The sequence below is a fragment of the Vigna umbellata genome, chromosome 4 (assembly GCF_029865625.1).
Source record: "Vigna umbellata cultivar VRB3 chromosome 4, Vumbellata_1.0, whole genome shotgun sequence".
Lineage (NCBI taxonomy): Eukaryota > Viridiplantae > Streptophyta > Magnoliopsida > Fabales > Fabaceae > Vigna > Vigna umbellata.
The window spans coordinates 67,932,044-67,943,658 of NC_142168.1; the positions used below are offsets into that span (position 1 = coordinate 67,932,044).

The window sequence follows — 11,615 nt, forward strand, 5'->3', positions numbered from 1 at the left end:
TAATAGAAAGGATTAGCCCGACCCAAACTTCTTGAATTCTATATTTTTCTGTCCATATTTTATTTTGTCTGATTTTTATTTAAGTTGGAAAAGGAAAAAAAAAAAAGCAGTCACGCTACCAAAAAAGCCTAATTCGGCCTAGAATTATACAGGCCTCCAATTTTCGAAAACTCGGTCTAATTAATTAGTGGACCAATTTAGCTTCTACAAGGGTGTTACTCCCTCCACCACCACCACAACTTGCTTCCTCCATCACCCCATTCCCCTTTTACCTTTTTTTATTTATTTTTCCATTCCTAGTTTACCCTTATTAAAATTTTAGGGTTAATATTATTTAAAATCTCACGTGGACATTCATTCTTTTTATCATTCTTTTTATCATTCTTTCCTCTTTCTTTTTATTATTTTTCTCAGGTTGTCTCTTATGTTCCACTACCCTTGGGTTGTCTCTCATGTTCCACTTCTTCTTCTCTTTTATAGAATTGTGACGTGAGAGTGTGGTGGACTTTGTGTTTAGTAAGATTGAAAGTGGGGAAAGCAATTCATCTTCAACCGTGAGTGTGGTGGTTCTTCAAGGTGCTGGTTCAGAGGCGTGAAGGTGCGTAATAAAACCCTAAAATATAAACAGTATAATCTTTAAACGGATGTGAGCATCCGTCAACGGATGTGAGCATCCGTCAACGGATGTGAGCATCCGTCAACGGATGTCAACATCCGTTTAAGGGAAAACGGATGTCAACATCCGTTTAAGGGAAAACGGATGTCTACATCCGTTTAAGGGAAAACGGATGTCAACATCCGTTTAAGGAAAAACGGATGTCAACATCCCTTTAAGGAAAAACGGATGTCAACATTCGTCGACAGATATCGACATCCATTTCAGATCCAAACGGATACCCGACATCCGTTTTTGGCCTGGTTATCTTCTTCCTTTCTCCCAACACACGCACACAGAAAAAAAACGCAGAGCACAGCACAACACAGAACACATCACAGAGATATATGCATTGGATTTAAAAAAAAATAATTAAAAATATCATCACTAACCTTGTGAGGAAAAATGGAATATGAGAAACGAATGTAATGGAGTTTGGGTGAGAATCTGAGAGTGTTGGGAGGTGGGTGAGAAGGGGTAGAAAGATAGATTTTAGAGTTAAAGTAAATAATTAGAATTAAAAAATAAAAAGGTTATTTGTGTAATTATAAAAGGTTAGTTTTGTAATTCAAAAAATATGTAATAAAATTGGGGAGGTGGAGGGAGAAAATGTGGTGGTGGAGGGAGTAACACCCCTTCTACAATTGGACAGAGTTTTAGAACCAAACCCAATATAGTCCAAACTTCCTAAAGCATATCAATAGCAAACGGATCACTATGTAACCTAAAAATATGCATATTGACCAAAATCGAACCTCGTGGTAAAAAAAATAAATCTTAACGTAATACAGCATAATTAACAAATGGGGTCGAAAAAAAATATACACAGTTGGAAATTAATTTAACATTTTATTATTTTCTATTTCAATATGATTCATTCACAAATTTTCTTTTTATAGTAGATGAAAGATGATTTAAAGATAAATATATAGTTTGGATTTCTTTAACTCTAATGTTATAAGAGAGGAGGAGACGTACGTTAATAATCTTGTGTTTTATAATTTTGAATCGTATTCTAAGTATAATGTAATTTTGGATTGTATTTATCTAATTGAAGTTTAAGTTTTAAAATAAATATATTTGATTAACTTTTAGGTTTATTTAAATTTTATTAAAATCTTATTTAGAATTATCATTTAGTATTTAGACTTGGTATGCATGTTAATGCGATATTTAGAAGTACAATTTACAATTATTACCATTTATTATTCAATATATATATATATATATATATATTATATATATATATATATATATATATATTATTCATTAATTAATATAATGAGTTTTTTATAATTATTTTGGTAATTTAACATTTGGTTCCCATTTTTACATTAGAAAAAATATTAAAGAAGATAACTTTAAATAATGAATCGACTATTTTAATTCATTAAAACGTGATAGATTAGATCGGTCAAATAATCTATTTTAACAAATTTATATACAGAAAATTTATTATACACTTGTGAAAATACATGTTAAGCATGTGTATTCAATTTTTTATGTTAAACAGATTATAATTTTTAAAATAGATATAAATAATATAAATTTAATTATATAATTTTATTTATCTAATTTTAAAAATGATTAAATTTAAGAAAAAAGATTAAATAGTTAAATTTAAAAAAGTCACTTGAAGGGTAAAATTAGAAAAAGGATATGGACAAACAAAGGTTAATTATCTTTATATAATAATATAGATTACGAAATTAAATATAAATATTATTTATAGCTTTATTGTAAATAGTTTTTATTTATTTTATAGGTAATTTTATAATTAAAAAAATTGGTTAATTTAAAAAAACAGTGAAATTGAAAAAAACAATTAAAATTTATAAAAATCGTAAAATTAATAAAATAATTATTTTAATTAAAAAAATTTTAAAGGATGAATTTGAAAAAAAAAATTGAACACTAAAAAGGACATGACCTTTATAGGTATAGGTATACTACAAAAATATAGAATTTTAGTAGGGGTTATTTTTAACATTACTGGGGCTTTTAACCCCCAGAAAATACAATTCCCGCGGTTGTAAGAACCCCTAGGAAAAGCTGCGTCGGTAAATAATTACTGGCGGTTTTTTTCAAAACCGCCGAGAATAGCAGAGGTTTTGCGAAAACCGCCGGGAATGGCAGGGGTTTTTTGAAAACCGCCGGGAATGGCAGGGGTTTTCTGAAAACCGCCGGGAATGGCAGAGGTTTTTCGAAAACCGCCGGGAATGGCAGAGGTTTTTCGAAAACCGCCGATAATAACAGGAGTTTTAAGGAAAACACCGAAAATATCAGGAATTTTACGAAAACCGCGGAGAATGACAAGAGTTTTGCGGTTACAAGGATTCCAAAACCACCAAAAATGCATGTCATATTGGTTAATTCTTTTTATATTATTTAGTTTATTATGATAAAAAAAGCTATAATAAACAAAAACACATAATAAAATAATTTGAAATGTAAATATTAGATAAAATAAACTATAAAATGTTTTGATACAAGTAATTGTTCAATATAAATAATAACATTTTTCAAATATACATTAAGAGAAACATGTTCACTAAATGCAAAATGTTCATCTGGAAGCTTATGCACTTCTGCCATGTTCTGCCATGTTCTTTAGTATCACTGTGACCATATAGAAGTTTCTCAATTGTCAACTTCTCCAAAGACAAAGCTAGCTCCATGGCTGAATCAAGTCAACATAACAAAAATGGAAAGCAAGTTAGAATATTGGACTGATCATAAGACCATTATAAATAAAAACGTGTAACATTATTTTGTGAAGATGCAAACAAAAAACATGATCAAGAAACTTAAAACAAAAGTTTCAGTAACAAAAACAGGAAACTCACCATATAAGGCATCCCCTTTTTTTGGAGGCTCAAATTCTAAGGGAGGACTTGAAATGGGATGCAGCACCATTCGTCCACCATGAATGTTCAATAAGAGTTATGTTTGTCATCATTAAGTCTAAGCTATAAAGTCTAGCTTTGTATTTTGTGCTTGCACTACAGATATTATTATACTTTTATCTCCCAAAGTATAATAAGTGTCTACAAAATGGCCTAAACACTCCTTATGTAGATTCAGGAGGCGTGTAGGAAGAGAAGAAAGCCAAACACGCCTCCTCTTATAAATGTGGCCAAATACAAGGAAGTCTTATACACAATCAAGTAATTAATTACATGAAAGCTATTATTTCTATTATTTAACAGTTTTCTAACTTGTAGAACTCTTCCTTTGCCTTATTTTCTTTAAGTTTAAATATTTCCTTTCTATCCATGACCACACCAAGAAGAAACCAATAATGCACTAATGTTTCTTCTAGATCCACGTAGAAAGGGCTAGAAGGTCCCAGAATCCGATTTGGATTCACCAGTATCAAACAGCGAAGAAAGAACTCAAGAATCAGTGATGAAGAATTTTGTACAGCAGTAGCAGAGCACCCTAGGAAAGGAGCTCTATCGTCATAAAAAAATTAAATCGGGAAGGAGAAACTTTCAGAAAATGAGAACCTTTTTTCTGAGATGAAAATAAAGCACTAATGAAAGATGGAAAGGTTTTCTCTCATTGCGAATTAGATCTTGAAACAGCTACCATTCAATTGAATTGACAGTAGAGCGAATGAGAGACATACCAGAAATGAACCAAACAACTAAATCAGTTATCACTTTTACAGTTCGCAACAGCTAATAAAACAGTACATTCCTCTTATCCGTTGGATTCTTCCCTTGGAACTTCTGAGGTTTGAATGGCATTCGGCAAGTGGAGAGCTTCAAATTTCAAGGAATTGTGCAAAGACGTTATATATGTTTATTTACCATGATGCAAGAATAGTTAATAAAAATGAAAACAAAATTAAGTACTAAATAGAAATATTATAGAAGCACACTTACCACAAATAGAAATATTATAGAAGCACACTTACAATAACTGAAATGTCAAATAAGTCATTATTCTGGAATATTTCAAAGGACATCCTACCCAGAATCAATTGCAGAAGTTTGAAAGATAATTCCATCAAATGTGAACCTGCAAATTTGGAGCATATGTTTATAATTCCCATGTTAGTAGATGTGTTATATACACACTAAAAATGTGGTTTTTACAAATAAGAACTAGTTTTAAACTCGTGCCTAATTATTCTGGACCAATATCTTGTTAATATCAGTTACAGAACTCAAACACAGATACATGAATAGTACAACCTTGTTTACCAATACATTCCATCCTAACTGTTGTACATATTGTGTTAGTGTATTAACCTAATACACAAAATTAAAATACACTAACTGCCAATGGTTTCACTCAGTCCCTTACTTTCCAGTACGATGCAAAGCACTCATTTGAGAAGCTAATATCTTGATGCCTTCAGATTCACAAAATCTCATGATTCCATTTCCAGAAGCAGCTGACACCAAGTACAAAAACTCATAGCTATCTTCTCTTAAAGAATAGCAATAACATAATTGAGTTTAGTTACCTATTACCAGAAGGAGGTACATAGCAAACAAGGCCAGCTCCTTTAAGCTTTGGGAACAAAACTTCTGTTTACAGGATCAAGCTCAAATGAATTAGCACAATGAGCCAAAAATGAAAAATTGGTAAGGACAATGCACCAATGCCTGAAGTTATCACCCAACTCATCTGCCTTCAATATTGACCTCTTCAAAGACTACGAAAACAGAAGCAAATAAGTCAAGAAAATATCACTATGAACTAAAAAGTACATAAATATAAAATGAAGTTAGCAAGTTACAATCTCATCATGTCAAGAATGACAGAGAACTGAGCAAGGTGAACTCACCGGTATCTTTCAAGAATATCCAAATTTATTCTGCAACTATTCAAGGGAAAAACATATAAAGTAAGAATATATGTAAATGACCAGCTAAAGCAAATAAAATAAGAAGCAATGAAAAATTACCTTCACAGAGAAATCATTAATATCTAACAACGACAATTTTGATTCAAAGTAATGAGCCAAGCAAACACCACCAAACCACCATATGCATCTTTAAAGTTAGTAATATCTAACAAAACTTAACAAGCTTACATATTAAAACACCGTCGAGGAGGTAAACCAAGTGTCGAGGAGGCCGTAAAGAAGGAGGTGGCTCAGTCAACGACTGATTCCACCTTGTGCGACTCACTCGCAAACTCCTCAAAAACACCAATTGTAAGATCGACGAGCTCTAGATTTTTTGAATTAGGGATTTGAAACAGGAAAAGAGAAGGAAATTAGGGATTGTGAAGTGACGAAGGACTGTGAAGATGGAAACGTGAATGTGAAGTAGTGGAGAAGAAGGAGAGAAGCCAAAAGATGAAGAAAAGAAAACAGTGGCGCAGCAAACGAGGAAAAATTAAGGTTTGTGAAATATGTGAGTGTCTACTGGATGTATGCGAAAAAATCGCCAAAAATTAAGTTAAAAAATTTAAATAGAAAACGTAATTACGGTTATGTTCACTAAATCATTGAAAAAAAAATTAAAAGGAGAAATTAAAATTTAGGGACGGTTATGTTTTACAACCGCACGAAATTAGAGGCAGCTTTGAAAACCGCGGAAAAAAAACCCCTACTATAATTAAGTATTTTTGTAGTAGATATTCGCATTAATAAAGAAGTTCTCCATCAATAAAGATTTATATGATATATATATATATATATATATATATATATATATATCTAAAAGTTAAGCAATGTGAAAATCAATTATAATTATAATTATAGACATTAATTGTTATTATTAAATTTTAAATTAATATTGTTTAAAATTACGCAAGTTATGTTTAAATTTTAAAAAATAAATATTACGTAAATATTGTACACAATCATTTATAGAGAAAGGCACAAAATACTAATGATGTAAATTTTAATTAAATTGCAACAAGATGGGAATTCCCAATTAAACCATCAAACAAAGGTTACCCTGATAAATGCAATTCAATATGCAAGAAGTAAGTCAATGGAAGTAATAGAAGAAGGTGGGACTTTCTTTTTCAGTGCCGTGAACATTGTTCTATTCTTCATCAGTGGTGGGATATGGCTACACGTTTTACTTCAAAACCTAACCAATTTAATTCAAAACTTTAGCAGATGAAGCTCATACCAATGGAAAGAATAAATTCTAGTGTATTTGCATACAAATTAAACATTAAAACTAACTTTAGTTTAAAAACAATATTACTTTAATCTAAAAAATATTGATGAAGATCAGTAGCCCATCCTTCCTCAATAGCCATCGGCTACGTTCGACTCTATCCTAGTCTCTTGGTCTAATATGATCTATATAAACCCTAGTTTTTCGCAGCACTTGTACTCTAAGCAAATAAATTCCACGTCCAAGCAGATAAACATCACAACAACAACTTTACAATTGTTACTGAGTTCTGATGGCTGCTCTCAAACTTGCAAGCGTGGTTGCGGTCATGTGCATGGTGCTAGTGACTGCACCCTTCACACAATCTATCACGTGCCGCCAAGTAGCCCGTGCCATATCCCCATGCCTCGGTTACCTTCGGGGTCGTGGCGGAGTGCCACCGGCGCAGTGCTGCGGAGGAGTGAGGAGCCTCAACACCGCTGCGAGGACCACCGCCGACCGCCGGACAGCGTGCAGTTGCCTGAAATCCTTTGCTGATTCCATTTCTGGGCTTAATTTCAATACCGCAGCTTCACTCCCAGGAAGATGTAGAGTGAGTATCCCCTACCAGATTAGCCGTTCCACCAACTGCAACGGGTATGTTCACATACACAAATATATATATATATATATATATATATATATATATATATATATATATATATATATATATATATATATATATATATAAATAATTAAAGAAAACATATTAAGAGTTATATTTATTTAAAAAATGAAATGAGCATATCCCTTCATTTTTAATTTTATAACTTTTGTTTAATATATTTCTATTTTATATTACTGGAATCGTTCTTATGCAATTTTTATTATTTCACTTTGATTTATTATAAAATGGAATCCATTTAATTTATTGGTCAATCCATCTGTGAACGTTTAAGGATGGATATCAAATCCATGAATGTACAAACTAATACCTTTTAAAAATTAAAATTAAATTTTTTAATATTATATCTAAAGCTTTAAGAATAAAATATAAAGATTGTATTTAAGAGTTTTTCATAGTTTTTACAGATATTATTGTATTTAAAAGCTTTTCATAGTTTTTGCTGATATTATCTAATGATGTGCATTAATTCAGGCGATACTTTTATATTTAACAGATGATTTGTTAAAAACCTTTTCGAAAACTGAGTTTGAATAATTTTCATTCTTAGGTTAGTGTAGGTTCAATAACATGCAATATAAACATAATGAGTGAAGAAATTATTTGAAACGATTTTATATGGATTAATGTGATACAAATTACAATAGATATTCTTTCGACTAGTAGCCACCTTTTTGTTAATATGTATGAATATTATTTTGGAATATAATTACTCTTATCTAATCCATCAAGTATTACTCCATACTTAGTCATTTTTTACTTAAAAATCGAGTACTTTTTTAAGACCACTACTTTTAGATAAGACAAATTATCTTAAGTGTGATGAATATAGTTTTTGCTCACTAATGAATCTTTTGACATTTACTATGTTTAAGCTCTCTCTTTTAGTTTTCTAAATGAACACAACAATAATCTTAGAAAGTTATTAAGGAAAAAAATATTTTGATAGGGTTTTTTATAACACTTACAAACTATGACTTAAGATCTTTTTTCTTCTTTAAAAGGATGTTGAAAAAAAGAGTTATTTTAAATTTTTTTTTAATAGTCATTGAACATCTTAAAAGTTACTTGAACGTTGCGTTTAAGTAGCTTAGACATAGAATATGGATTATAAATGTTTTTCTCTTTTTAAACTACATCACGGTAACTAAATCCTTGAATAGAGCACAAATGTGTATGAAGAATATAAACTTTTCTGAAACTGACAAAACGTGTTAGAGAGTTTATAAAGAAAATAACTTTCACTCATATATATATATATATATATATATATATATATATATATATATATATATATATAAATTATGCAAAATGTGTTAGGCTTCAATTGTCCCATTGTAGATGAAAAAAGAAAAAAATGATTTTAAATAGACAAAAAACCTCCAATTCAGTTCAAAACCAACTGAAACAAAAGATCTTTACATATGCATCGGTTCAGAACCTAGGTAGAAAGGCTACTCCTTTTTGCTTGTATATACTTTGGTTAATGAATCGTTGCGTGTAGATAAAAAAACCAGTATTAATGTTTGACTAGTTATATAAGCTGAGTAGGCCTAACATTTAAGTTACAAATAGTAAAATTTAAATAAAGACACAATTTATAATTAATGTAAAATATTTTAGGATTAATTTATAATTTAAAAATATTATAAAGACTTGTGTTATTATAAAAAAATATTTAAGAATTAATTAAAGTTTTTACAAAGGAGATCAAATTTACTCCAACTTGACTCTAATATTCTTTTGTATATAGGACTTTTTCAGCCTATTTTTATTTAGCGAGTTAACAAAAGGGTAATTTAAAAATGCAGTATGGTCCATGATATCTAGGTCAAATTGATACTTATAAGTGTTAGAGTGTAAGCCGAGTCAGTTACTTAGTTAGCCAAGGCAGTTGTTGTTTAACTGTCTTGATAGTTATATTTTTCCTATTATAAATACTGAACTTCTGTACCTATTTTAGTGTTGATTTTGTAAGTGAGATCAGTGAATAATACAATGTTTTCAGTGCGTTTAGAGTTTTGCTCTTTTCTTTCTCTGGTCACTTAATTGACCGTGCGGTGCAACGGTACTTGATCGTTCGGTGCTGTTCGTGCCCTACTGGTTCGTTCTCTAGCGTCAGTGCGACAATGCTCTATTGGTGTGTGTTCTTAGCGTTCGGTGCAGAAGCATTAGCGTTCGGTCAGACGCACTATGCATCAAAAACTGTTCGGTTAGGTGCACTAGGTCCAAACCCTCGTTCTCTTCCTTTTCTAACAGTGGTATCAGAGCCAGGTTTGAGACTTGGGAGCTTTAGAAATCATTAAGGCTTGGCGGAGGCTTGGCGGAAAGGTGATTGAAGCGTGAAGAAGATCAAGATTGTGTTTCTTGGTGAAAGATCAACTGTGTAAAGAATGGCTAGATGTGATATGTCGTATGCTAATCTACCAATTCTTAGGGAAATAAATTGGAGTAGATGGAGTACACAAATGCAGGTCCTATTCAAATACCAAAATGTGCTTGAAGTGATTGAAGGCGATAATCAAGAATTGCCTACGGGTGCAACTGATGATCAAGAGGCCGAGAAGAGAAAGAAAGACAATAAGGCGTTGTTCATTATTCACTAATGTGTAGACGATGCTCACTTTGAGAAGATCCAGCATGCGAAGACTGCAAGGGAAGCTCGGAGTATCTTGATCAGGTGTCATACTGAAGGTGAAAAGATCAAGAAGGTCAAGTTGTAGACGCTAAGGAGGCAATATGAATTGATGAAGATGATTGAAGGTGATAAAGTCAGAGAGTACTTTGACAAAGTGATTGCCATCACCAATCAAATGAAGGGATATGGAGAAGTCATCTTGGACTTAATGATCATTGAGAAGATCATGAGGTCTTTGCCTCAGAAATTCGACTACATAGTTGTGGCTATAGAAGAATCAAGAGAGCTGGATAAGATAAAGATAGAAGAATTGCAAAGTTCCCTAGAAGCACACGAGATGAGACTGTTTGACAGAAACCCCGTTCGGAATGATGATCAAGCGTTGAAGGCACATCATTCCATAAATGAAGGACAAAAGAAATTCAAGAAATGGAAGGGGATATCTTCAAAAGGGAAGTGGAGAAATGATAAGAGCAATGAAGATCAAGATGAGTCTTCAATAGAGGAGGAAGACAAACCAGATAAGAACTTCCACAAGAAGGACAAGAGGAATGTTGAATGTTTCAATTGTCATAAGTATGGGCACTACTCTTATGAGTGCTATACTAAAAAGGAAGAACAAAAGAAGGGTCAAGGAAATGTGGTCTACATAGCTCAAGAAGAGTCTGATTTAGAACCCCTTACATTGATGGCAACTACATCTACAGTAAGCTCACACTCTCAAGATAAATTGTGGTATTTGGATTCGGGATGTTTGAATCATATGACGTGCCACAGAGAATGGTTGGTGAATTTTGATGAAACCAAGAAGAGTAGGGTGAAATTTGCTGAAGACAACACCTTAAAGGTAAAGGGAATTGGTGATGTTGTTATCAGAAGGAAGAATGGCTCGAGTTCCACTATAACTAATGTGTTATTTGTGCCTGCAATGAGGTGCAATCTTCTGAGTATTGGCCAATTAATTCAAAAGGGTTTTACAGTAGTAATGGGAGACTTCAATAAGGTTGAGTTGTTTGATAAAACCAAAAACCTAATCTTGAGAAGCAAGATCTCGAAGAATAGAACATTTCATATCAGCCTAGTGAAGTCTAAGATGTGTAGAGAATCTTGCAATACAGTAGAGCCAAAATTAAATTCTGAAAGTAGTAAGGATGTGCAATCTAGAAGTAGAGGAAGGAGACACAAGCTGCCACAGAGGTTTCGTGAATGTGAGGTGAATACTATTACACAGACTAGTGATGAGGAGGATCTGGTACACATAGATATGTTTGCAGGTGCAGAACCGATAGGTCAAATAGAAGCCTTGAAGAAATCCGTATGGAGGGATGCAATGAGAGAAGAAGTTGATTCCATTGGGAAGAATGAAATCTGGAAGTTAGTTGACCTTCCAGCTGGGAAGAAGAAAAGCGTTGAAGGGAATGCTGCCAAAGAGGGATGGGGAGTCACAGGTGAACCGAGACATGACGAACACCAAAACACCCGACCACAACATTCATTCAACCGAGTGGGGTGTCGCTATGGAGCGTCAAACTGGAAACCGCGCACTCAGTTTGTGCCCTCACC

The 11,615-nt window shown here is 32.5% G+C and overlaps 1 long non-coding RNA gene and 1 pseudogene across 4 annotated transcripts; one reads left to right on the forward strand and one right to left on the reverse strand.

Moving 5' to 3' along the window:
• Positions 1-3,100: 3,100 nt before the first annotated feature.
• On the reverse strand, positions 3,101-6,029 carry LOC148201043 (uncharacterized). 4 transcript variants are annotated; one of them, XR_015786195.1, is made up of 5 exons: positions 5,706-6,029; positions 5,457-5,492; positions 5,140-5,324; positions 4,970-5,060; positions 3,101-4,681 (listed from the first exon to the last, which is right to left on the reverse strand). It is a non-coding gene; the product is annotated as an uncharacterized LOC148201043 (long non-coding RNA). The 4 variants fall into 4 exon arrangements; XR_015786194.1 differs by having other exon boundaries at positions 5,133-5,324; XR_015786193.1 differs by having other exon boundaries at positions 3,101-3,335; positions 3,502-4,681; positions 4,970-5,324.
• Positions 6,030-6,819: 790 nt separating this feature from the next.
• On the forward strand, positions 6,820-10,020 carry LOC148201044 (non-specific lipid-transfer protein 1 pseudogene; annotated as a pseudogene).
• The last annotated feature ends 1,595 nt before the right edge of the window (positions 10,021-11,615 follow it).